The following is a 25,487-nucleotide window of genomic DNA, read 5'->3' as shown; positions in this document are numbered from 1 at the left end:
CAGGGTGAAGCAGTGCTTCCATAGGTGCCTGGGCCAGACCTACCTGCTGATCTTGGAGGGTCTCCTGGGGAGGCGGGGTGGCTGTGGCTCACAGTGGGGGCAAGGACACTGGAGACAGAGGCCCCAGGAAATATTCACTGGTGTGATCTCCCAGAGATCACCATTTTGGCACCAAGACCTGACCCCACACAACAGCCTGCAGGCTCCAGTGCTGGGGCACCTCAGGCCAATCAGCAGGGTGGGAACACAGCCCCACCGTCAGCAGAAATGCTGCCAAAGTCATTCTGATCTCACAGACTCCTCTAAACACACCTCTTGACATGGCCCTGCCCACCAGAGAGACAAGATACAGCTCCACCTACCAGTGGGAAGGCACCAGTTCCTCCCACCAGGAAGTCTGCACAAGTCTCTGGACCAACCTCACCTACCAGGGGGCAGACACCAGAAGCAAGAGAAACTATGACCCTGCAGACTGCAGAATGGAGACCACAAATACACAATGTTAGACAAAATGAGACAGCAAAGGATTATGTCACAGAAGAAGGAACAAGATAAAACCCCAGAAGAACAACTAAGTGAAGTAGAGATAGGCAATCTACCTGAAAAAGAATTCAGAGTAATGATAGTAAAGATGATCCAAGATCTCAGAAAAAGAATGGAGGCACAGACAGAAGATACAAGAAATGTTTAACAAAGACCTAGAAGACTTAAAAAACAAACAGAAATGAACAATACAATAATTGAAATGAAAAATACACTAGAAGGTGGACTTCCCTGGTGGCACAGTGGTTAAGAATTTGCCTGTCAATGCAGGGGACACGTGTTCGAGCCCTGGTCCAGGAAGATCCCACATGCCATGGAGCAACTAAGCCCATGCACCACAACTACTGAGCCTGCATGCTGCAACTACTAAAGCCCATGTACCTAGAGCCCGTGCTCCGCAACAAGAAAAGCCACCACAATGAGAAACCCATTCATTGCAACGAAGAGTAGCCCCTGCTCGCTGCAACTAGACAAAGCCCATGCACAGCAATGAAGACCCAACACAGCCAAAAATAAATAAATTAATTAATTTTTAAAATAAGGACAATTATTTTTAAAAAATACACTGGAAGGAATCAATAGCAGAATAAATGAGGCAGAAAAACAAATAAGTGAACTGGAAGACAGATTGGTGGAAGTCACTGCCATGGAACAGAACTTTAAAAAAAAAAAAGAATGAAAAGAAATGAGTACAGTCTAAGAGACCTCCGGGATAACACTAAATGCACCAACAATAAATGCAACATTAAATGCATTATAGGGGTCCCAGAGGGAGGAGAGAGAGAGAAAGGACCTGAGAAAATATTTGAAGAGATCACAGTGGAAAACTTCCCTAATCTGGGAAAGGAAACCCTCACTCAAGTCCAGGAAGCACAGAGAGTCCCAGGCAGGATAAACCCAAGGAGTAACACACCAAGACACATAGTAATCAAATTGACAAAAATTAAAGACAGAGAGAAAATATTAAAAAGCAACAAGGGAAAAGCAACAAATAACAGACAAGGGAATCCCTATAAGGTTATCAGCTGACTTTTCAGCAGAAATTCTGCAGGCCAGAAGGGAGTGGGATGATATATTGAAAATGATGAAAGGGAGAAAACTACAACCGAGAATACTCTACCCAGCAAGGCTCTCATTCAGATTCAATGGAGAAATCAAAATCTTTATAGACAAGTAAAAGCTAAGAGAATTCAGCACCACCAAACCAGCTTCGAAACAAATGCTAAAGGAACATCTCTAGGCAGAAAATAAAAGGCTACAACTAGAAACAACAAAATTACAAATGGGAAAGCTCACCAGTAAAGGCAAACATACAGTAAAGGTAGGAAATCATCCACACAAATATGATATCAAAACCAGAAATCATGAGAAGAGGAGAGTACAAATGAAGGATATTGGAAATACATTTGAAATTAAGAGACCAGCAACTTAAAACAATCTTGTTTATATATAGACTGCTATATCAAAATCTCATGGCAACTGCAAAGCAAAAATCTACAATAGATACACACACACACACACAAAAAAAACAATCCAAACACAACACTAAAGATAGCCATCAAATCACAAGAGAAGAGAACAAAAGAGGATGGGAAGAAAAAAGACCTACAAAAACAAATCCAAAACAATTAACAAAATGGCAATAAGAAAATATATATCGATAATTACCTTAAATGTAAATGGATTAAATGCTCCAACCAAAAGACTTAGAAAGACTGAATGGATATAAAAACAAGACCTGTATATATGCTGTCAACAAGAGGCCCACTTCAGATGTAGAGACACATACAGACTGAAAGTGAGGGGATGGAAAAAGGTATTCCATGCAAATGGAAATCAAAAGAAAGCTCGAGTAGCAATACTCATATCAGATAAAATAGACTTTAAAATAAGGACTGTTACAAGAGACAGAGAAGGACTCTACATAATGACCAAGGGATCAATCCAAGAAGAAGATATAACAATTGTAAATATATATGCACCCAACATAGGAGCACCTCAATATATAAGGCAAATGCTAACAGCCATAAAAGGAGAAATTGACAGTAACACAGTAAAAGTGGGGACTTGAACACACCACTTACATCAATGGACAGATCATCCAAACAGAACATCAATAAGGAAACACAGGCCTTAAATGACAAATTAGACCAGATGGAGTTAGTTGTTATTTATACAACATTCCATCTGAAAGCAGCAGAATATACATTCTTCTCAGGTACACATGGAACATTCTCCAGTATAAATAACATGCTGGGCCACAGAGCAAGCCTCAGCAAATTTAAGAAAACTGAAATCATATCAAGCATCTTTTCCAACCACAAAGCTATGAGATTAGAAGTCAACTACAAGAAAAAACTGTAAAAAACATAAACACGTGGAGGCTAAACGATATGTTACTAAACAACAAATGGATCACTGAAGAAATCAAAGAGGAAATGAAAAAACACCTAGAGACAAATGAAAATGAAAACACAACAGTCCAAAACTTATGGGACGCAGCAAAAGCAGTTCTAAGAAGGAAGTTTATAGCAATACAGTCTTACCTCATAAAACAAGAAAAATCTCAAATACAACCTAACCTTACACCTAAAGCAACTGGAGGAAGAAGAACAAACAAAACCCAAAGTTGGTAGAAGGAAAGAGTCATAAAGATCAGAACAGAAATAAATGAAATAGAGATGAAGAAAACAATAGCAAAGATCAATGAAACTAAAAGGTAAACAAAATTGATAAACCTTTAGCCAGACTCACCAAGAAAAAAAGGGAAAGGGCTCAAATCAATAAAATTAGAAATGAAAAAGGAGAAGTTACAACGGACACCACAGAAATACAAAGGATCATAAGAGAAAACTACTAGCAACTTTATGCCAATAAAATGGACAACCTGCTGTAGAGCACAGGGAGCTCAGCTCAGTGCTCTGTGATGACCTAGATAGGTGTGATTGGGGGGGGGGGGTGGGCAGTGGGGTGGAGGTCCAAGAGGGAGGCAATACGTATATACATATAGCTGATTCACTTTGTTGTATAGCAGAAATGAACACAACATTGTAAAGCAAATATAGCCCAATAAAAAAAAATTTTTTTAATGGACAACCTAGAAGAAATGGATAAATTCTTAGAAAGGTACAATGTTTCAAGAGTGAACCAGGAAGAAATAAAAAATAAGAACAGATCAATCATAAGTACCAAAACTGAAACTGTGATTAAAAAACTCCCAACAAACAAAAGTCCAGGACCAGATGGCTTCACAGGCAAATTCTATAAAACATTTAGAGAAGAGTTAATACCTAGCCTTCTGAAACTATTTTAAAAAATTGCAGAGGAAGGAATACTCTCAAACTCATTCTCTGAGGCCACCATCAACCTCATACCAAAACCAGACAAAGATATTACAAAAAAAGAAAATTACAGGCCACTATAAATGATGAACAAAGACACAAAAATCCTCAACAAAATACTAGCAAACTAAATCCAACAATATCTTAAAAGGATCATACACCATGATCAAGTGGGATTTATCCCAGGGATGCAAGGATTTTTCAATATCTGCAAATCAATCAGTGTGATACACCACATTAACAAATTGAAGAATAAAAACCATAAGATCATCTCAATAGATGCAGAAAAAGCTTTTGACAAATCCAACACCCATTTATGATAAAAAACTCTCCAGAAAGTGGGCTTAGAGGGAATATACCTCAACATAAAAAAGGCCATACATGACAAACACAAGCCAACACCATACTTAACAGTGAAAAGCAGAAGGCATTCTTTCTAAGATAAGGAACAAAAGAAGGATATCCACTCTTGCCACTTTTATTCAACACAGTTTTGAAAGTCCTAGCCACTGCAATCAAAGAAGAAAAAGAAATAAAAGAATCCAAATTGGAAAAGAAGTAAAACTGTCACTGTTTGCAGATGACATGATACAATACATAGAAAATCCTAAAGATGCTACCAGAAAACTACTAGACCTCATCAATGAATCTGGTAAAGTTGCAGGATACAAAATTAATATACAAAAATTTTTGCATTTCTATACACTAACAATGAAAGATCAGGAAGGGAAATTAAGGAAACAAGCCCATTTACCATAACATAAAAAAGACTAAAATATCTAGGAATAAACCTACCTAAGGAAACAAAAGACTTGCACTCCAAAAACTATAAGACGCTGATGAAAGAAATTGAAAATGACACAAACAGATGGAAAGATATACCATGTTCTTGGATTGGGAGAATCAACATTGTCAAAATGACTATACTATGTAAGGCAATCTACGATTCACCACAATCCCTTTCAAATTACCAATGCCATTTTTCACAGAACTAGAACAAAAAAATTTTAATTTGTATGAAAACACAAAAAAACCCAAATAGATAAAGCAATCCTGAGAAAGAAAGATGGAGCTGGAGGAATCAGGCTCCCTGACTTCAAACTATACTACAAAGCTACAGTAATCAAAACATTATGGTACTGGCACAAGGACAGAAATATAGGTCAATGGAACAGGATAGAAATCCCAGAAATAAACCCACGTACCTATGGTCAATTAATCTATAACAAAGGAGGCAAGAATATACAATGGAGAAAAGGCCATCTCTTCTATAAGTTGTACAGGGAAAAATGAACAGTTACATGTAAAAGAATGAAATTAGAACATTCTTTAACACCATACAAAAAATAAACTCAAAATGAATTAAAGACCTAAATGTAAGACTGGATACTATAAAACTCCTAGAGGAAAACATAGGCAGAACATTCTTTGACATAAATCACAGCAATATTTTTTTGGTTCTATCTCTTAGAGTAATGGAAATAAAAACAGAATAAACTAACAGTACCTATTAAACTTAAAAGCTTTTGCCCAGCAAAGGAAATCATAAATGAAACAAAAAGACAACGCACAGAATGGGAAAAAATATTTGCAAACAAAGCACCCGACAAGAGATTAATCTCCAAAATATACAAAGAGCTCATTCAGCTCATTATCAAAAAAACCCAATCAAAAAATGGGCATAAGATCTAAATAGACATTTCTCCAAAGAAGACATACAGATGGACAAAAAGGACATGAAAATATGCTCAGCACAGTTAATTATTAGAGAAATGCAAATCAAAACTACAATGAGGTATCACCTCACACCAGTCAGAAAGGCCATCATCAAAAAGTCTACAAACAATAAATGCTGGAGAGGGTACTGAGAAAAGGGAGCCCTCCTATACTGTTGGTGGGAATGTAAATTGGTGCAGCCACTATGGAGAACAGTATGTAGGTTCCTTAAAAAACTAAAAATAGATCATAATCCAGCAATCCTACTCCTGGACATATACCCGGAGAAAACCATAATTCAGAAAGATACACGCACCCCAATGTTCATTGCAGCACTATTTACAATAGCCAGGACATGGAAGCAACCTAAATGTCCAGCAATAGAGGAATGGATAAAGAAGATGTGGTACATATATACAATGGAATATTAGCCACAAGAAGGAATAAAATAATGCCATTTGCAGCAACATGGATGGATCTAGAGATTATCATACTAAGTGAAGTAAATCAGACAGAGAAAGACAAGTATCATATAATATTATATATGTGTAATCTAAAAAAAATGATACAAATGAATTTGTTTATAAAACAGAAACAGGGGGCTTCCCTGGTGGCGCAGTGGTTGAGAATCTGCCTGCCAATGCAGGGGACACGGGTTCGAGCCCTGGTCTGGGAAGATCCCACATGCCGCGGAGCAACTACGCCCGTGAGCCACAACTACTGAGCCTGCGTGTCTGGAGCCTGTGCTCCGCAACAAGAGAGGCCGCGACAGTGAAAGGCCCACGCACCGCGATGAAGAGTGGCCCCCGCTTGCTGCAACTAGAGAAAGCCCTCGCACAGAAACGAAGACCCAACACAGCCAAAAATAAATACATAAATAAATAAATTTAAAAAAAAAAAAAACAGAAACAGACTTCAAACTTATGGTTACCCAAGGGGAAAGGTGGGAGGAGGGAGAAATTAGGAGTTTGGGATTAACATATACACACTACTATATATAAAATAGGTAACCAACAAGGACCTCCTATATAGCACAGGGAACTCTACTCAATATTCTGTAATAACCTATATGGGAAAATAATCTGAAAAAGAATATGGATATATGTATATATATAACTGAATCACTTTGCTGTACACCTGAAACTAACACAACATTGTAAATCATCTGTACTCCAATATAAAATAAAAATTAAACTAAAAAAATAAAAATAAAATTCTCCATCTGGAAAAACAACTGATAGGAAAAATGGCGAAACAGGAACACGGGAAGGATAAATGAGAAAACAATGAGGTAGTTACTTAGAAGACATAGTGGGTGGTGGGAAACAGGTGGGAATATAGGAAAGGGAGTAGAGCTTCTAGATATATAGGAATGGATGCTTAATAAAATTCTACATATTCTAAAAAAGTATTGAAAGGGGAAAATAACTAAAACTAAATGGAAACAAACCATTAAATTCAACTGAACTGCATTTAAATTGAGTAAGCTAATCACACTTAAGAAAATAATTCCTAAGATTGCGTTTATATTAAATCCTAGAACAGGTCATAAAGATGAAAGAAATCAGAAGAGTGGCTGCCTGGAAAAAGGGGGGTCGGAGCGGAGTGGGGGGGTTTGCAGAGTTTGCCTGGGAAGAGGTTGGAGGAAACTTTCTGGGGAGATGAAAACATATTGAATCTTGATACAGGATGTGGATTACACAGGTGCCTACAGTTGTTAAAATTCCTTCAACTGTAACACCACATTTCAACAGTGTGTAAATTATACCTCAATTTTTAAAAATAAGAGGACAGATAATGGCCTGGCTTTATAATTGCAATGTAATAATAATCAGCTTTTTCACATCATCACCGAGGAAGCTCTCCTCAGTCTCAGCCCCTGAATGTATATAAAAGACACAGTTAGCAAACTTGCAGTCTTTTCCTCCTCAGTTAGTGTGAAATTGCTTGTAAGTATTCTTTTCACTTTCGCCACTTCCTTACACCTGCTAAAAATTTCCACCATGGCCAGCTCCTCCCTCGCCATTCTAGAGTAAATGATGAGCTAAAGGAACAGGAGTAAGGTCTGTCTGACCTGCTGTTAGCTGTAAAGAGAAACATGAGCCATCTACCTTGAGTCTTAAGCCACATTTCTTTTTCTTAGTGTGAATACTATTATGTGGTATATGCAAGTCCCATACAATGCAATTTACACAGCCGGGTTGCTCTCACTGACAAAATGCCTTTTAAAACAATGATCTATCTCTGCTGGAAGTTTCACATACCCTAAGAGAGCGGAGGGAATGAAGAGGAAAGTCATTTCTTCTGAAAAAAACTTCTGCAAGGAAACTCGCATGTTAAAAATCTAGCAGATCGCATGTCGAATTATCTCTTACTACTGGCAGTTAAAAACTACTTTGCCCAGGAATGGCATTCTGCAAAACAAATGACTACCTTTATCACATTGTCTGGTCTGTTGTTCTCTATGTGCAATAACTCCTTAAATAAAAAAGTCCAGGACTCTTCCCTAAAGATGATTTCAACTTTATAACCTGCATTGTATTTCCTAAATCATCTGGACTCCACTACCTTAATTATAACAAAACAGTCACCTTTATAACAAAATATTTTGTGCTTAAAATTTCCTATTGGCGCAGTCAATTCTTTTGCATAATTTTATGGTAATAAATGAAATTTTGCTGGGAGTCAAGATAAAAACAAAAAATTTAAAATCCATTCTACTTGTCAATTATCAATACTTGAGTCTTACAACAATACCACAGTTTCAACACTTTTACACCATCACATGTAATAGTTCATATCAGAATAAGCAGATGAGAACTTTCCCAGAGTACCTCTCAAGCAGATAAGTGAATATCCAAAAAGAAATTAAGGTAAAAAAATAATAACAAGCGTTACAATTCTGTACAGATATTTATATATTTTCAAGCTTTTACTATCACGTCAGTGTATTTCAATCCTTTCCAACAAACTAAATAAAACTAAATTTTTATATGTGGTCTTTTCTTCACTTCAAGCTACTGTACATTCTTTCAAAGCTCTATAAAGGGAGAATTCTTCATTTCCAGAAGCTTCCCATTCCTATCATTTTACTACTATCTAGTGTTAAAACTCTGTACTTAGGACAATGGTTTCTCAAATGTGATTTTTTTTTTTCCATATAAATAATATTCTGAAGGGGGAAAAAGAAAACATGGCTGTAAACAGCACCACTGGCTTATATCCACTAGATGTCAGTCATGCTGTTAACATCAATTTACATTCTTAATCCTGAACGACACAGACAGAAATTCTATTAAATCTATCCCTGATTCCGTATGAATATACCACACAGGCACCTAGGATTTGACACGATGTGAACTAAGCCTTGTGCCTAGAAAAACTACGGTTCTGCCATCAATGAGATACAGGCTTTTGCTAACTGCCATTGTTAGTTGAGGACAGTTGGGTTGGGGGCACTTGTGACAGTAATCAGTTTACAAGAAAGAGTGATGTGCTGATAATTTCAGAGAGAAATGTTTTCAAAGACTTGGCTTGTAGAAACAGGGACGCAAAAAGCCGATCATTTCTTATATACGTAAGAAATTCAGAATATTTAGAATAGTTCATAGAACAGCCTTCCTTCCCCCTCAAAAATGCTGACTGTATTGAAAATAAAACGTTCCCTGGGAAACTGATTTAAGAAGATAAAACATCCTTGATTGTTGCCACCAAAATCACAAATTAGTTCTGTTCTTAAAGATACCTGAATTCCTCTTCCCAGTAAAGTAGTGTGAGTGAGGTTTGTAAGAAAAATTCTTAAGCATTCTCACAGAAAAGAACCATATAAGGCACTTACTGTCTCTGGGAAGGCAGTAAAATGACTGTTTACCCAATTCTCGGATCATCCCAGGCCAGTTCAACACATTAATCGTCACCGTGGACTTTGCAGTCTCACCATAATACCAAACATTCCACACCATCCCCTAAATAAATGTGGGAGGTGACATTAAAAGAAAACCCATAAAAGTCTTTGGGAAAGTCCTGATATCAGCGACAGTAAAATTAAGAGACTGAATGAGATAGTCTCGCATTTTCTTCTAGCTCTACCATTTTGTGCTTCTATGATGCAAACATGCTCTTTTCCTCAAAATAATCATCTTTTCTGAGGACTAGCTGTAACATGTTAATTGTTCCTGAAGATAGAAAAATATAAATATATGTTGTCAATTACGTTAACTCAGCGCGATCCCTGGCTTTTGTGATCGCAAAGTTTATAGTTCTTCCCCCCACCCCACATCCAATGCAAGTCAAGGATTTCTTCCCCAGAATTCTCTTCATGTTGCCTCGACTCCCATTTCTCACCCCCTAACCACCCTTCTTACACACCCCACACCACACAGGATCCTCTCTGAAGAAATATTAGTTTGCAGATTTAGGGAGATCCTACCCCATCTAAATTGTGCTGCAGGTAAATTCCCAGTGAGGACCTATTGTATTGTAGTATGTTTTCTACGTGTTGGAAGCAGCATCGGATGCCTTCGGTATAGCACTGCTTTCATCATGACATGGCCAACACCTGATTTCATTACTGAGAATGAAATAAGCACGCCATCTGAGTGTCACATATGCTGGGAGGAACAAGAAGTGGAACTGGGAATTCTAAGATGAGTAGATCCAACACACGCCCTTGGTCTGGGTATCACCCCATTTCTGGGCACACCGTTAATGAGATCGTGTATTCATTCAGTTTTTCAACAAATATGTCGGCCCGCTCTATGCCAGGCGTTGTGCTAAGCATTGAAGAGGGAGCTGTGAAACGGGCAGGTGCAGTCTGTTCTCAAAGAATTTAAAGTCTAGTAGAGGATAGTGATGAATTAAATCACATAAGGTTCTAATGAGAAATACAGTCGCTGGAAGAGTTACTACAGTTACAATACTGCAAATTCTATGGTTACCAGTATAAATGTAACATAATCCTGCACAGAACAGAAATGTAGACGCTCCCAAGTAATGTGCCCTAAATTGCGGGATGATTCTAATATAGATTCCAGAACTATAGTTCTGGTGAGTCTAGGGTGCATGGACCTGGCACTTCTAGAGCATTCCATCGTTTCAGTCACTCCTTGTGAATTCTGGGGGCCTGGATGAACCTAAGGAAAAAAACTGCTCAGGGGACAGATTCTAGCCCACTGTTTTCATTATTAATTTAATTTGTATTTCCTCAAAAACCTTATCAAAGGATGTTACCAACTGCCAGAGAGAGAGAGAGAGAACTGAGATGAAAAGCCATCCCTCTTTCCTTTATACTTTTGATGTTAGACTCCCTAGAAAAGACTCTAAGGAGAAACCCTGGAAGACCTCAAAACCAATACTGCTGTCACTTTGCACAACTTATAGGGGAGAAAAGTAGCTAATAGACTGTCAGAAGAGAGAGGTTTATTAAACCAAGCAATTAGCCCTTTAAAGGGATGTGGTGAGACTCAATGAAGTCAAGCACACAAGGTGATTTAAGCTTTTTGAAAGGAAGGACGGAGCATTCAGGGCTGTAGGAATAAAGGCTCAAAGATTTAATGAACGTCTGTCTAGCACTTTCCACTTAGTAAGTGGCTTTCACTTATTTTATTACCTTCTCACAGTCGCCCTGTTAAACAGCAGGGAGGATACATGTCTTTCTGTGATCCCTGAAGGTCACAGTGAAACACACACTCCATGAGTTTATATAAACACACAACGAGGGGGGCGGGCACTGATGGAGACCCAACCAGTTACCTTACAAGGCTCAGCAACCTGAAGGATGTCGGCGAGAAACGGGAAGGGGCAGACTTCTGGGCGAGTGTGACCCTCAGGAGGCAGATTCAGGATGTATTAGCCGTACGTGAGCCATGTCTCAGGCAGGTTAAAGTGACTTGGTTAAGACTGGACCCAGCCTACAGACATAGAAAACAAACTTAGGGTTACCAAAGGGGAAAGGGGGAGGGGGAGGGACAAATTAGGAGTTTGGGATTAACAGATACACACTACTATACATAAAATAGATAAACAACAGGGACCTACTGTATAGCATAGGAAATTATACTCCATGCTTTGTAATAATCTATAAGGGAAAAGAATCTGAAAGAATATGTATATATATATATCTGTATAACTGAATCACTTTGGTGTACACCTGAAACTAGCATGACATTGTAAGTCAACTATATTTCAATTAAAAAAATTAGACACAGCCCTTAGTCTTTCCAATATACAATATTTTCTCTTAAACAGGTCTTAAAGCAAGGAAAGGGGTGAGGGCATTAGCCTTTGTTGAAGTCCTACTATGTGCAAAGAGCATTCTAGGTGCTGGGCATCCCTGACCTCATTTCATTCCCATCACAACCCCATAAGACACCATTATGGACTCAATTTTACAGACAAAGAAACTGAGTCTCAGAATTTAAGTAACTTACCCTAGGTTATTTGGCTCAGGAAGATATGAAGCCTAGATCTGAGTACAGTTCTGTCTTTTTGAAAGTTTGTGATTTTTGTGGGAATGTAAATTGGTGCAGCCACTGTGGAAAACAATATGGAGGTTTCTCAAAAAAAACTAAAAATAGAATTACTACATGACCCAGTGATTCCGCTCCCGGTTGTATATCCAAAAAACACAAAAAACAAAAACACTAATTTGAAAAGATACATGCACCCCAATGTTCATAACAGCATTATCTACAATGGCCGAGATATGGAAGCAACCTAAGTGTCCATTGACAGATGAATGGATAAAGAAGATGTGGTACATATATACAATGGAATATTGCTCAGTCATAAAAAAAAGAATGAAATTTTGCCATTTACAGCAACATAGATGGACTTGGAGGGTATTATGCTAAGTGAAATAAGTCAGACAGAAAAAAACAAATACTGCATGAGATCACTTATACGTGGAATCTAAAAAATAAAACAAACTAGTAAATATAACAAAAGGAAACAGATTCACAGATAATAGAGAACAAACTAGTGGTTACCAGTGGGGGAGGAGGGAGGGGCAGCATAAGAGTGGGGCAGTGGGAGATACAAATTATGGGTGTAAGACAGGCTCAAGGATGTATGTACAACACGGGGAATAGAGCCAATATTTTGTAACAACTGTAAATGGAGTATAACCTTTAAAAATTGTATAAAAAATTAAAAATAATAAAAAGTTTGTGATTCCTTTAAACGATGTTGTTGCCCATCCTACTATGTTTACTTTTTGTGTTTATCTCATAGTACGTCTCTCCACTTTAAGAAGTGTAATATACATTTTCAGAGCTAGAACCATGTTTGCTAGACCTTGAGATACTTGAGGCTGCTTCCTGCCAAGTTATCCAAACGGACATTGAAGAAAACATTAAAATACATAATTCAAAAAGCAAATGAATGCGTGGACACAAGATATTACATAATAGAATTAAATAGGTAATTGAATAAATACCTAAATCAGAGATTGAGCAACTTGGATAATCTAAACTTTTAGTTACCTAAACAAATGCATGCTTTTAAGAGATTAGGCAATTATTTTGGCATCAGCTTGTTCACATCACTTAACTAAGTTGATTAACATTTCTAGGAAATATGAAATCATATTGATAATATTAGAAAAATTTGCATTTATCATAAAATCTATCCACAAGGAAATGTTTTTGGCAATATACACTGCTATATCAAAGGTATCTGAATATTCATTTTTCTTAAAACTTAAATTATATTTTCAGTGCCCTGTAGGAAAAAATTCCTATTGTCAATTACCTTAGAAAGTGAGAAACTGTGTTATGAAGCAAGTAGTTTACTCCTTATCCCAATTTACCTTCCATTGTCTTTAAGTGAACTCTTCAGATGCCAGTCACATCCTGGCATGAAAAACAATTTGCCCTTAGAAAAAGGAAATTATAAACTGAGCCCCTACAGACCCCAAAAACACTCTACCCAAGAGCAAACAACCTGAAGCTTATTCCCCATCCGGAAAATTGTTCATTCACATCCCCTCCCATTTCCTCAATACTGTGACCTTACCCCAGCTGGTGAGCTAGCCCCACAATCCATTTAGACTCCACCGCAGAAATAAAATGCACACATACTGTGGCTGTAATTCAATTAATCTTCTCCTTGGGTTTCCTCTGCTCCGTGCCAGGGTCATTTGTAAGGCCATCACTCACTCCAAACTGTTGCACCTGTGATTCTATGGAAACACCCCCTTCCTCCCTCCCCGTCTCTATCCTCCCAGGCACCCGTGCCCTAATCACCTTTTTCTCAGGCACAAAAGCTTTCCTCTGCAAACGAGGAAGGCTAGAATTCCCCCAAGCATTGGCAAGGAAATATTTAAATGTAATCAGAGGATCTCCCTTTGTTTTATTTTTTTTTTCCTGGGGAAATTAATCTCTCTAAGGTATTCGATGTATTCTTTTGCTCTTCCGTGAGGCCACATCATCACACAGTGCCCGAGTGGTCACAGCTTGCAAAGGCTAAATATTTTCTTCTCTTTTCGCTGCGGACACAGATGATACGTGCCTGCTTCCCTCAAGCATTTCTAATTGAATACTTTGCTTCATGTAAACTGTTTTAAACTTGGCTGTGAGGAATGTGTGCTTGGGCACCCTACTCCTCCCCCAGCTAGACTGTGGATGCAGAATCCCCGGCAGCTGCTGCCCCCCTGACAGCCGCCCCTCCCGGCCCGCGGTTCCCTTGCCTCCAACAAGCTTGAGAAACTTCTCAGCTCACTTCTCCCAAAACACTGCGCGTCTCGGGACCTTGCAATTTCATGGAGTTCCTAGTAGAAAACCTCAACTCGGTTATGTATTTTTATAAGGTCGGAGGTCAAACTGGCCTTCAGTTTCTGCTCTACCACTTTGGAGCTATGTGAGCTTAGACAAATTGCTTGGCATTTCTGAATTTCAGGTTCATTATTTATAAAGTGGGGGGATAACGTCCACGACATGGGGTTGCTGTGAGCATTAAATGGGATAATGGATGGATATGAGGTGTCTGACATAATACCTGGCCCATACTCTGCACTTAATGGATGTGACAGCCCTCCTTCCCATATTGTGACTTAATTCCTGGGTGTCCTCAAATTATGATTAGATAGAGCAGGCAAAGATGCAGACAGATCTGACCCCATCACTCTCAAAACAAGAAGCAGACAGACCTGAGGGTTCTGGGGGTCAAAGCTCTGGGACCGGGGGTCCTCAGGCTTCAGCCAGCATTGCAATCACCCGGAGAGCTATGAAAACACGGGCCACCGGGCCCCTGCTCCGGACCCTCGGATTCAGAAGGCCTGGGCGGGCCTTTGAGAATCTGCATTTACAAGAAGTTCCCTGTGTTGCTGCTGCTGGCGTAGGGACCGTATTTTGAGACCCATCGCTTTACAGGATGTGACAATAAGCAGTTTGGGGGAAATAACTGACGTGATGGGATAAACAAATATCTCATGTTGGAAAGAATCAACGTTTTGGAGATTCGAGGGAGCCTTGCCAAAGGAGATCCCCTGCTTCACAACAGTGCCTGGATTACCGAGGCAGAGCTCCCCGAGTGAAACACACTCTCCCAGCCCCAGCAGAGAGACACTAGGTTTTCGTTTTTCTTTTTTTTTTGGAGGGGGGGGGGGGCGGTGCTGGTGGTTGGTGGGCGGAGTGTTGTTTTTCAGATGAGCATTGTTTATTTCCTCTCCCCTGCATATTTTGGCCATTAGGGCCAAGGTTAAAGCTTACCATTAATCCTGCAAAGTGCTCTATACTCTACTTTGATCATAAACAGAGGCTGACGACCATCACCTCCGACAACCTAGTGTGGCAGTGATGGTGGTGGGACCCCAGGCAGGCCTCCCAGCTACCCAGCTGCTGGGAGAGAGCAGGGAAGCAGCGGGTGGGATCCCCGGGACAGCAGCTTTGGGGCTTCTACGGACTCTCAATTTAATCTGGGATTCTGTGAGGCAAATGCGACCATTTCCACTTTAAAAATGGAATGGAATAAAAAGATGCATGCACCCCAGTGTTTACAGCAGCACTATTTACAGTAGATAGCCAAGACGTGGAAGTAAGCTAAACGTCCATCGACAAAGGAATGGATAAAGAAGACGTGGTACATATAGACAGTGGAATGTTAGCCATAAAAAAGAATGAAATCATGCCATTTGCAGCAACATGGATGGACCTAGAGATTGTCATACGAAGTGAAGTAAGTCAGACAAAGACTTATAAGTGATATGATATCACTTATATGTGGGATCTAAAAAAAAACGATACAAATGAACTTATCTACAAAACGGAAGTAGAGTCACAGATATAGAAAACAAACATGGTTACCGGGGGGAAGGGGGGAGGGATAAATTGGGAGATGGGGATTGACATACACACACTACTATATATAAAATAGATAATCAACAAGGACCTACTGTATAGCACAGGGAACTCTACTCAGTACTCTGTAATAACCTATATGGGAAAAGAATCTAAAAAAGAGTGGATATAAGTATATGTATAACTGATTCACTTTGCTGTACAGCAGAAACTATCACAACATTGTACATCAACTATACTCCAATAAAAAATTTTTAAATAAAAATAAATAAAATGGAATAGAAATTAAAGCTCAGACAGCATAAGTCACCTCCCCATTCCCCCCCATTATTAAGTGATATAACCTGGTTTTTTCAGGTTTGAAAAAGCTACTCTCAGTAGCTTTTCTGTAAGATGAAGGGGACTGAACTCGGACTCTGTTTCCTTCTGGCCGGTTCATTCTGTGATTTACCAGCTTTCCTTTCCAAATTTACAGTAAAAATTTTTTAAAAGTCCATACATTCCCAACACAGCAACATAAAGAGTGTCACCCTTTTAAACTATCAAACATCAACTCAGAGTGTTTAATAACAACAGAATTTTTCCCACCTGTGCTTGGTCTTAAGCCTCTATCCTTCCCTCAGGTTGCTGAGACTGAACCAAAGGAACTTTTTGCCTCTAGGTTAGTTAATGACCTCTAAGGAAATTATGTGGGTTGTAAGTGGAGTTGTCAGATTTAGCAAGTAAAAATACAAGACACCCAGTTAAATTTGGATTTCAGATGAATCACAAATAATTTCTAAGTATGTGTTTACCTCCGTGCAGTATGTGGAAGACAGTCATACTGGAAAATTCTTCTTTATCTGAAATTCAAGTTTAGCTGAGCATCCTGTATTTTATCTGCAACCTGCCATAAAGGCTTCCTCATTAGGCTCTGTATTGTCAGAAGACAACATGTGAGATAAAAACAGGGGATGGAGGGAAGCCCCTTCCCCCTCTGAGGGCTGCTCCTTCCTTCTGCACGTCCCATGTGGTCAGGAGACATGTTAACTTCAGCTCCAACACAGGTTTATAAATCATCACTCGCTTCCTGTCCGTTAACATTGTCAACCAGCAGAGACAACTTGTGACCTATTATCCTCCAGTCAAGCCCTTGCTTAGAGGTGCATCAGGAATGTTAGCTCGCTAAGTAAATTTGTACATTTTAATACAGACTCGCTCTTCCCTAAGTCAAATCCTAACCGCCCCCAACTGTTACTACTTTTTTTTTTTTTTTACCCATAGATGCCCTGACTTATTTTCCTCTTTCACTACATCATTATCAAATGACCAAAGTTTCTAATTTTTATCATTTTCCTCATCAGCAGCAATAAAGCAAAGATGTTAAAACACCTAAAACCATCAGATAATGCATAAAGTTAGTTCCAACCAGGAGATCTGCTCTCAGGAACTGGGTTGAGTGCTGAGGATATACAGATGAATAAAATACCTGCCAGGGACTGAATAGCCCCCCTCCTCATTCATATGTTGAAGCCCTAACCTCCAATGTGATTGGATTTAGTATTTGGGAGATAATTAGATGCAGGTAATTCCCAATGAGGTAAATCTTCATGATGGGATTAGCGCCCTTTTTAGAAAAGACACCAGAGAGCTTGCTCTGACTCTCCATCTCTCTTGCTACTGAGCCGAGCAAGAAGGCAGCTGTCTACAAACCAGAAAGAGAGCCCTCACCAGAACCTGGACCTCCAGCCTCCAGACCTGTGAGCAAACACACTTCTGTTATTTAATCCACCCAGTCGGTAGTATTTTGTTGTGGCCACCTGAGCTACCTAATGCAATATCCTTTTGTGAACCCCTTTAAAATATGTAGGAAATTTAAAATGATTTGGAAAGTATCCATCAGTCCTCTTGTTGGTCCCTGATGCCCATTCAATGCACAGTTATACTTTTCTTGGAATTTCCTCCCCCTTCCAGAAAAGCAGATCCTGGAAACCATCTTAAGTGGCTTCTTTGTGTCCCCAGCAGCTTGGCCATGACTAGTTGGACTGGGTGCACTCCTGATGTAAGTGGCATCGATCTGATCTCCACACCTGGAAATTTGGGGGTTGAAACTGAGAAACAGCAACTCAGCCTCTGAATGTGGTCAGAGGTAGGATGTGGAAACTAGAGTGCTGGGGAAGGAATTCATGCCCTCACTGTGCTAGAAACACAGAAAACGTCAGTTACAGAGAAAAGGTGGAAGCAGACAGAAAGAAGAGAGGGTGGCTATATTTTTTTTTTTTTTACTCATCCATCCATTCAAGATACATTTGTTAAGTGCCTGCCACAGGTCAGACACAGCTGTAGACTCTAGGAACAGAGCAGTGATGAGACAGCTGCTGCCCAAGGCTAACAATAAATAGATAGAAGGAAGGAAGGAAGGAAGGAAAGAAGGGATGGAGGGAGGGAAGGAGGAAGGAAGAGAGGAAGAAAAGAAAGAAGGAAGGGAGGGAGGGAAGGAGGAAGGAAGGATGGAGTGAGGGAAGGAGGGAAGGAAGGAAGGAAAGAAAGAAGGGATGGAGGGAGGGAAGGGGAGGAAGGAAAGAAAGGATGGATGGAGGGACGGAGGGAGGGAAGGAAGAAAGGAAGGAAGAAGGAAAGAATATGATATGTCAGATAACTGCTAAAAAGAAAAAGAAAAATCAAACAGAAATAAGAAGCTCTAGAAAGGTGTAGGAAAATTTCGAATAGAGTGGTCAGGAAGACCACTCGCTGAGAACAAGATGTTTCAGAAGAGACCTGAGAACGAAGCAGTGAATGCCTTAAGGGGAGATAATTTGGCACTTTGGAGGTATTCTGAACTCAACCAGCTGAGACGGCCAGCTTCATCATTTAAAGTCTAAAGTACCTTTGCAAACACCTTGCAGTAGGACAGCCATCTCCTTTGCCTTTGGCAAGTATTCAGCAAAAACCCACTGTGTGTCTACTGTGTGAAGTCAAAACAGGCAGCTAGATGGAGTGGATGTAACACAGTGACCTGGAGTGCTGACATCAAGGACAAGAAGAGGCAGAGTGACACATGGCAGAAGGAAGGGCTTTGGGTACTCAGTGCTGGGCACCAGCTCACAGCCCCCTACAGATCATACAGAATCCGTGTCCCAGTCCAGAACTATGCAGGACATGAGAAAAAGGGCTGCCACCACTCAAGCCTGCCCATCAGAGAAGCAATATCCTGGGGGACATGTCAACGTTCAGTTAAAAGATAGAAGTGGTCCAGAACCAAGGTCAGCAGAAGACACCATCATGAAAGACCTTGTATGAATGGGCAGCTGAGAATGTTTCATGCTGCTAATGATCTAAAGATAAAATATATTTTGTGCTCTGCTTTATTTAAATAAAGATGCATTAAAAGAAAGCCTGCCTCTATTTGTAGATCAGACTATAATTCAACCTAAAATACGTTTTTATGATGTTATGAAGTCAAAATAATTTGCGTAAGCAGCAAGTAACATTTCCTTTGGATGAAAAAATAACGGATGGCAAACTTGAGTCTTCATGGGTTAATAAGCGAGTTACTGAGAGCAGAGAAGAGGGGGTGATAATACAGTAAAGGAAAGCAAATAATGAGAAAGAGCAAATCATTTAGACAAGAGTGGAGGGGCGAGCCTGAAATTGAGGTACTAGGGCAGCTGCCAGCAGCCGGGCAGCCGGTCATGACTGCAGATGCTAAAGACGGAACAGTTCCCTTTCCTCTGGGTGTCTACCAGTCTCAGGAGCCACCACAAGCAAGTGATCCATCTGAATTATTATGCAGCATGCAGTATTTTCAATCATTTCAGGCTTCATTAGGTTACAGTATCACATAAGTCATATAATGCTGTGCTTGGGAGAAGTGGCTCATATTTGTTCCTTTTCTAGGAGTTAAAATATGGGTTTCTCCCCGTTTCTTTTAAATATGTAAATATCAAAGCTCAGATGACTTCACTTTATCCAATATATCAACATAAACCTTTGGCATAACTATCACTCTATCACAGTGAGGTCAATATGAACCAATGGTGTAATCCCTCCAATCATGTTTTGCTCCAAATAATCTCAGGTTTAGGATGGAGTTGGGGGATGGGGGAAGGTTGCAGCACAGAAAGAAAGGAGAGGACATTACTGGAATGAAGGAAAAATCAAGACTGGAGGTAGCAGAATTGGGGGGAGGGAAGAATAGAGACCACCATCACACAAGAGTGTGACACCAACATGGCCTGGCCGATGCAGGCAGCTCCACCCGCCTCTTGTCAGAATGACACACTGCAGGTGTTGTTGCACCTGAGGATTTCAAAATGTCTCTCACATCCGTATAGTTAGTTTTCCTGCTTTTTCTTTCCTAAATGACCTGCCCTGTTGTGCACTCACAAACACTATCTCTCAAGATACAGCTCAATCAACAACCCCCTAGAATTTTTGAATCATTTTCCTCCCTCCCCCGAAATGTAGAACTGACCACCCCCTCTGCTGTGCCGGTACACAGTCTTAACAAAACACCAGTTATATTTTACTAAACTCAGATGTCAATTCTCTTCCTACCAGATGGAAAGCTCCCTGAAGGCAGGAATGGTGTCATTCTCATTATGACATACTTAGCAAGATCTATCAACTAAAAGACAAGCGATTCAGTTATATTCAGTCTTAATTCTCATGAAATCAACTGGTATCTTTTAGATAATTCTCTGATCAATAGAGAATTCAAGCTAAAACACACGATGCCTTCTTTTCAAGCCAACAAACTGAGCTTTAACCTCCAAATGATCCCGAGCACAATACATCTGGAAATATGCTGTTAACAAGCCAGATTCCAGCTACAGGAGGTCACCCTGGGCCTCTTCAGCCCTTTCTGGAAGAACAGCAGTAAAGCAAAGAATGTTCAACTTGTCAGTTACTTACACTTGAAAGACTGGAGGAGGGACTCTGTGTGGTCAGAGAGCGAGCCCCTAGCTTTTCCGAGAGGAAATTCATTTCAAATCTTTATCTCCTTAATTCTAATTCCGTTGTATCCGCTAACTATTGGGTATTTCCATGTGGAAGCTCTGTAGTTACTTCAAACACAGCTGTTCCAAATTCAAGCCCATCATTGCCTCATTTAATCATCTCCTTCTACCAATAACCTCCACTTCTTGGACCACCTGGCTCAGATACTGGGATCACTGTTAATTTTCTCTTCTCCTTCACACTAGTCTCACACACTATCATGTTTATCTTGCATTTGCGTGAGGCATTAGAGTTTTTTAAACTGGCATATAAATTGCCTCATTTAATCCTTACAGTAAACCTGTTAGAAATAAGGAAAATGAAAATTGGAAAAATTGATCAATATCACTAAGTTAGTAACAATGGCATATCTGAGATTCAAAACTTGCCTTCTGACTCCAAACTCAAGTCTCACGTGCAAGCACTAATAAGGCCTATTTCATTCTCTTTGAAACGCCAATCTCTCCCGTAGACTCCTACTGCTATGCAACTACATTGGTGTTGGCTCTCAGATCCTCAAGCCTGGATCTCAACATGTCTCCATGCATTAAAATTCACTCATCTCCATCCATCCTCTTAATGGTAATGCCAAACTAATATGCCTCAAACACTGCATTTGTCATATCCATAACCATACAAAAGGTTTCAGCAGAATCTTATTGCCCTGAGAATAGGCTCCAAGGAAGAGCAGTGTTTGGAAATAGGGAGAGGCACTCCCATATGCTTCTGGTGGTAATGGAGATGGGTATGACCTTTCTGGGAGAAATTTGGAACTATCCATCAACATTCAAAATATGAATACCCTATTCCTTAGCAAGTTTACTTTAAAGATTTATCTTATGGAAAACTTGCTTAAGAATACAAATATATATTACAATTCATGATTGTTGCGGAATGGTTTTTTTATGTAAAAGAAATTTTTAAATTAATTTTTATTGGAATATAGTTGACTTACAATGTTGTGTTAGTTTCTGCTGTACAGCAAAGTGAATTAGATATACATATACATATATCCACTCTTTTTTAGATTCTATTCCCATATCAGAATTGTTTTTAACAGTTAAAAATTAGCAATGTAAATTTCCGTCAATGGTGAAGTCATTATTTAAATAAGGTTTCATCTATACAATGGAATACAATGTAGTTACTTAAAAGACTGTTATAGATCTACACGCATCTACATGACAACATGGTCTATATAAAGTGAAGTAGGCAATAAGGGAAGTGTATTATGACCCATGCCCTTGTGTTAAAAATACATGTATGTGTGTCTGAATAAGATATATGTATTATGGTTATATTCATGTACATAATATTCATTAAACTAGAAATCAATAACAGAAAGATATCTGGAAAAAACCCAAATTTTTGCAAAATAAAGAACACACTTCTAAATAACCCATATGTCAAAAAGAATATCTCAAGAGAAATAAAAATATTTTAAACCGAATGAAAATTAAAATGCAATACATGAAAATACGTAGTTTTGCAGCTAAAGCAGAGATTAGAGAGAATTTTATAACATCGAATACATATGTTTTTAAAAAAAGGTCTCAAATCAGTAACTAATCTTCTCCCTTAAGAAGCTAGAGAGAAAGCAAATTAAGAACAAGGAAATCAGAAGGAAGAAAATAATAAAGAAACAGATAGAAATCAATAAAATTGAAAAAAGGAAAACAATACAGGTCAAGGAAACCAGAAGTTGATTATTTGAAAAGATTAATAAAATTGATAAACCTCTAGACAGACTGACAAAGAAAAACCAGAGAAGACCCAAATTACCAAACCAGGAATGAAAGAGAGGACATCACTACAGACCTTGAGACATTCAAAGGTTAATAAGGGAATACTACCAAAAACTTTATGCCCATAAATTCAACAACTTAAATGAAAAGGATCAATTCTTTGAAAGTCAAAAACCACCAAAATCAGTCAAGGAGAAATAGATCATCTGAATATTCTTATATCTATTTAAGAACTTCAATTTGTAGTTTAAAGCTTTCCAAAAAAAGAAATTTCTAAGTCCAGATAATTTCATTGGTGAATTGTACCAAACATTTAATGAGATAATAGTAACAATTCTGCATAACGTCTTCCAGTAAAAGGAAGACTTCCCAACTCAGTTTATAAAGCCATCATTACCCTGATACCAAAACCAGACCAAAGAATTATTTTTAAAAAGTATAGATTAATGTCCCTCATGAACATACAGGCAAAATAGTCAACAGAATGTTATCAGTCAAAACAAGCAATATGTAAAAAGAATGATAAATATCAACTAAGCAAGTTTTTCCCAGGAATACAAGGCTGCTTCAACATTAAAAATTAATATCCGCTTTCCGTCCCTGACGCCGCTGAAGTCGCACGCGCGAGGCTTCTCCGCCGCCGCCAAGATGCGCTACGTCACCTCCTACCTGCTGGCCGCCCTCGGGGGCAATTCCTCCCCCAACGCCAAGGACATCAAGAAGATCCTGGACAGCGTGGGTATCGAGGCGGACGACGACCGGCTCAATAAGGTCATCAGTGAGCTGAACGGAAAGAACATCAAGGACGTCATTGCCCAGGGCATTGGCAAGCTGGCCAGCGTGCCTGCTGGCGGGGCTGTGGCCGTCTCTGCGGTCCCAGGAGCTGCAGCTCCTGCTGCGGGTTCGGCCCCAGCCGCAGCAGAGGAGAAGAAAGAGGAGAAGAAGGAGGAGTCAGAAGAGTCAGATGACGACATGGGGTTCGGCTTGTTTGACTAGAGTTCCCCTCCTGCAAATAAAACCCTGTTTACGTATAAAAAAAAAAAAAATTAATATCCATGTAATTCATATTAGTCAAGAAAAAAGGCATATGATCATCTCAATAGATGTGGAAAAAAGCATTTGAAATCAATAGCCATCCATTATAAAAACTCTCAGCAAACTGGGAATAGAAGAGAATTTTCAAAACTTGATAAACGGAATCTACAAAAATCTACAGTTAACATTATACTTAGTCACAAAATACTGAATATCCCCCCAAGATAGAGAACAAGACAAGAGTGTCCTTCCTCACAACTCCTATTGAATCTAGTACTAGAAGTGCTAGTCAGTGCAATAAGGGAAAAAAAAAAAAAAAGGAATAAAACATTGAGATGCTAAAGGATAAAATAAGACTGTTTCTATTAGCAGACAACATGACTGTCTATAAAAAAAAAAATTTCCAAATAACCTACAAAACCTATTAGAATTAATGAGAGTTTATCTAAATCATAAGGTCACTATACAAAAAGAATTTGCATTTCTATATAATGGCAATGAATAATTAGAATTCAAATTTATTTTTTAAAGTGTCATATATAACATCACCAAAAAGCAAAAAGGAAAAACAATACTAAGATATAAATCTAATAAAATATGTACAGAATCTATATGCTGAATACTATAAAATACTGATAAAATAAATCAAAGTAGACCTAAAAAAATGGAGTCCTAAAAATCTGTTCGTGGACTGAAATACTCAGTATTATAATATTGTATTGAAATATTATATAATACTGTAATATTATACAGTAATGTAATTATATTATAATGCATTGCATTATATTGCAAGTGAGTTGTAATTTTATTATAATTACAAAATATTATAATATTGTACAATATTGTTTCATAATGTTGGACTGTATTGTAAAGATAATATTGTGGAGACGCAAAATTAATCTATCAATTCATTACAGTCTCAATCAAAATCCATGCAAGATGGGTTTGTTTTTTGCTTTTTCTTTTTCTTTTTCTTTTTTTTTCTGGGGCAGTGGGGTGTAGAGATTGGCAAGTTGATTTTAAAATGTTTATGGAAAGAGAAAGGAACCAGAAGAGTCAAAACAATTTGGAGAAAGAACAAAGTTGAGGACTCACACTGCTCAATTTCAAGACTTATAAAGTGTCAAAAAAGAAACAACAGGCCCCAAATGGAGTCTCTTGTGCTCAGCCCCACATCAGCAAACCAAGACTTAACACCTAACCTAACTGCAGTTTCAGCCTCTCCTGGGGATGTGACCTTTAACCAATCAGTCTGGAATTAGCTGTTCAGCACTAGTGAGGTAATCTGCCTGATAGACCCTATCTTACCCCAAAGGAAGGTGACCTTGCCTGAAACACTCTTTGCTAGAATAACTTCCTTGCCCCACCTTGTACTGCCTAGAAAAGTCTTCCATTTTGTACAGCTCCTCAGGGCTTCTTTCTGTTTGCTGGGTGGGATCCTGCATGATTCATGAATCTTTGAATAAAGCCAATTAGATCTTCAAATTTACTCAGTTGAATTTTTTTAACAAAAGTGACAGTAATAAAGACAATATGGTAACAGTGAAAAGATAGACTCAGCAATCAGTAGAACAGAAGTCCAGAAATAGATCCACACAGATATACTCAACTGTTTTTGAAATTAAAACGTTAAAAAATACACTTAGAATCTGCACTTAGTTTTACCTTAATATTCATTGGATTTCTGTACCAGCACAATTCTCATAGTGATACATACAGTTGTTCTGAGGAAAGCTTGTTTGATTTGGTAACAGCATTTTTCTATATATTCTTCCTGAAACGTAAAGGAAATATTTCCATTTCAAGGGAATTGGTAAAATGGCCAGATTCAGAGA

General features: G+C 38.8%; 2 pseudogenes across 2 annotated transcripts in view; both read left to right on the top strand.

Moving 5' to 3' along the window:
• The window catches only part of LOC309643287 (HIG1 domain family member 1A, mitochondrial-like), a 388,991-nt pseudogene that overhangs the window by 109,295 nt on the left and 254,209 nt on the right, over nt 1–25,487 (top strand). The gene's annotated exons all lie outside the window — the stretch shown is intronic.
• Nucleotides 23,206–23,663, top strand: LOC309643296 (large ribosomal subunit protein P2 pseudogene; annotated as a pseudogene). The gene has a single exon. The product of its transcript is annotated as a large ribosomal subunit protein P2 pseudogene (transcript).

This window comes from Balaenoptera physalus, assembly GCF_965194825.1.
Source record: "Balaenoptera physalus genome assembly, chromosome: 1".
NCBI lineage: Eukaryota > Metazoa > Chordata > Mammalia > Artiodactyla > Balaenopteridae > Balaenoptera > Balaenoptera physalus.
The sequence above is the reverse complement of the archived record's forward strand: the minus strand, read 5'-3'. Positions and strand labels throughout refer to the sequence as shown.